Source organism: Dendrobates tinctorius, unplaced genomic scaffold (genome assembly GCF_039654945.1).
Source record: "Dendrobates tinctorius isolate UK_male_01 unplaced genomic scaffold, ASM3965494v1 ptg000065l, whole genome shotgun sequence".
Taxonomy (NCBI): Eukaryota; Metazoa; Chordata; class Amphibia; order Anura; family Dendrobatidae; genus Dendrobates; species Dendrobates tinctorius.
Genome location: NW_027361733.1, coordinates 8,391,435 through 8,394,176, shown reverse-complemented (window position 1 = coordinate 8,394,176; position 2,742 = coordinate 8,391,435). Strand labels below are relative to the sequence as shown.

The window sequence follows — 2,742 nt, the reverse complement described above, 5'->3', positions numbered from 1 at the left end:
AAATACGTTGTTCTACACAATGTATTTCTATGGACATGTATGCGCTACTTCTAGGTTCATTACCTACAATTTAGAGGTCAAGATAACCAAATTCTCCTATTTTAGCATTGTGAGCTGTGATTCACTGGTAGGCTGGAGTCACACTAACCTGCGCAAAATACGGTCCGTAGTTTACAGGCGTAATACGGATGACAGACCCCTAAACAGTGCTCCGTATGTCATCCGTAATCAAGGTGCGGTTGTGTATTTTGCGCATGTCAGCATCCGTATGTAATCCATATGTAATCCGTATGTAATCCGTATGGTGAGATTTTCTCGCAGGCTTGCAAAATGGACATATAATGGAGCCCTGACAGTTTTAATAAAGAAATGAAAGAATAGATATAGACACATAGAATGCATATATATATATATATGTATGTATTCTATGTGTATATATCTATTCTTTCGTTTCTTTATTAAAACTGTCAGTGTGAGTTTACTGTATCACACACTGAATTGCCGGCTTTGCTAAAAGACACCGGGTGCGTATTTCTCGCAAGTCACATGTGTGGTCCGTGTGTAATCCATATTTTTAGCGCACCCATAGACTTGCATTGGCGTATTACGGCCGTAGTACGCTGACAATCGCAGCATGCTGCGATTGGCACGGAGCGTAGGATACTGAGGAGAAATATACGGCTGGTGCGAGGGACCCCATAGAGAATCACTGGTCCGTGTCTAATGCGTGCTTTTTGTGCCTCTCACTCTCCCGTATTCCTCGCCAGTGTGACCCCGGCCGTAAAGCAACATCCTGCAGCTACTGAGATATGAGATTGAGTCCCAGGGAGGACCGATCACAGGAGGGAGAGGATGTGAATATATAATTTAGTTTATGCACTCAGCAGAGAGAAGGTGGAGGAGCTACAGGAGTAATGAAATGTCAGAGAGGTGAGTATAGAAGGTGAGATGGATGGTTGGGAGCTATAGTGACACATTGCTGGAATCAGGGTCTCTGCTCCTACATTATGGTGCTTTCAGATTACATAGCAAAAATTTGATGACAGATTCCCTTTAAATAGTCTCCCACTGAACAAGGGCCTGGGTTTCATCTTGAAGCAGTTTTCCTCCCTTCTGACAATGTTTTTCTTTTTCTTTAATATGTCATTAGTGAGACGACGACCTCCCATGAGCTGCTGGCAGCATATGAAACGATGGGGACAGAAGAGATCTGACATGGGTCCAGGATCTGATGTTCTTGTGGCTTACTCATAGACAGGAGGAGGGCAGTTTGACACGACCTTAACATCAACAAAACCCCCACGTGGGCACCAGTCATTTCTGCTGAAAATGACCTTTTGATATGAAGCCTTGTTCACATTCCGCAGCAGTAAGAACATCCTGTTAATAAGACACTGCAGAGGAGAAGGCCTCGCTCCTAAGCAAGCATGATGGCAGATAAGAAATGTTATGTCATATCCACCCAGAGTAAATTTGGAACCAATGAAGAAGCTCCCGGTGTCTGTTATTGTCTGCAGCTGTAGTGGATCAGGGGTTAAGGTTGCATCTGGGGATTTGATCCCTTTGGCCCACAGGTAAAGACCAATACTATTAAAGACCCAAATGTGAAATGGGTCCAACATAGTATACAACAACAAATAATTGTGGATTAGCCAGAAACTGTATGATCACCTGGCTAACAGCTGCTGACTAAGCATGGAGCATCAGAAGCTCAGGAGTGTACACTGCCTATGCAAACATTTCCAATCAAATGGCATCACAGCAACCATGAAGTGTTAGATGATCCGAACGTCACTCTTTTAGGCATTATTTTGATGATCACTCTAGTGCTTAAGAAAACTTTTGTATGTACTGTAAACTAGTGACCAGTAGAGGGAGCCATTTCCTCATATTCAATTAGTTTTTGCCTAATTGCTAAATATTTGGAAATGGGAGTTCTCAGTGGTTGATATCTTTTCAGTTAGCCATTAAAAGGTATCAACCACTGAGGACTCTCATTTCCAAATATTTTGCTATCTACTGGCTAGCACGGTACAAAAGTATATATCTTTCCTGTGCCTAATTGCTGGAATTTAAGAAATTTGGCCCAATTTTTTGACAATTGGAGTATGATTGCAACATGTCTGTGTAGCCTTAGGCCGGAGTGACACCAGTGTATAGCATCTGATTGAGAGCATCAGATGCGATATGCTAATCACACTTGTCTCCAGTTCTGCTGCGAGTGTCAGCGCTCTTTGCTCCGATCCTCAGCGTCTGAAGGAATCGCACTGCACTCGGGTGACGTCCAAGTGCAGTGCGATGTTTCACATGCACCCATAGACTTGTGCATGGGAACCGATTCTCACAGCCATTCACAGCATGGGACAATAATCGCAGATGTGCACTGCCCCATATTATAACATTGGGCCGAGTGCTATCCAATTTATCGGAATGCATTTGTCCTATTTATTTGCTCATATGAGCGAGTCCTTACTGTTTTCAGGGATGTGAAAATGTCAAGTAGAATTTATACAGAGCCAAGGTAAAATAACCTAATGTGGGAAAACTTGTTTCCACAAGTCTCTGGAAACCTACAGGTGCTTCTCACAAAATTAGAATATCATCAAAAAGTTAATTTATTTCAGTTCTTCAGTACAAAAAGTGAATCTCATACATTATTTAGAGTCATTACACACAGAGTGATCTATTTCACGTGTTTATTTCTGTTAATGTTGATGATTATGGCTTACAACCAATGAAAAC

General features: G+C 42.2%; 1 long non-coding RNA gene across 1 annotated transcript; it reads left to right on the top strand.

Annotated features, from left to right (window-relative positions):
* The first annotated feature begins 807 nt into the window (after positions 1-807).
* LOC141094929 (uncharacterized) lies at positions 808-1,492 on the top strand. The gene is made up of 2 exons (XR_012233202.1): positions 808-930; positions 1,151-1,492. It is a non-coding gene; the product is annotated as an uncharacterized lncRNA (long non-coding RNA).
* The last annotated feature ends 1,250 nt before the right edge of the window (positions 1,493-2,742 follow it).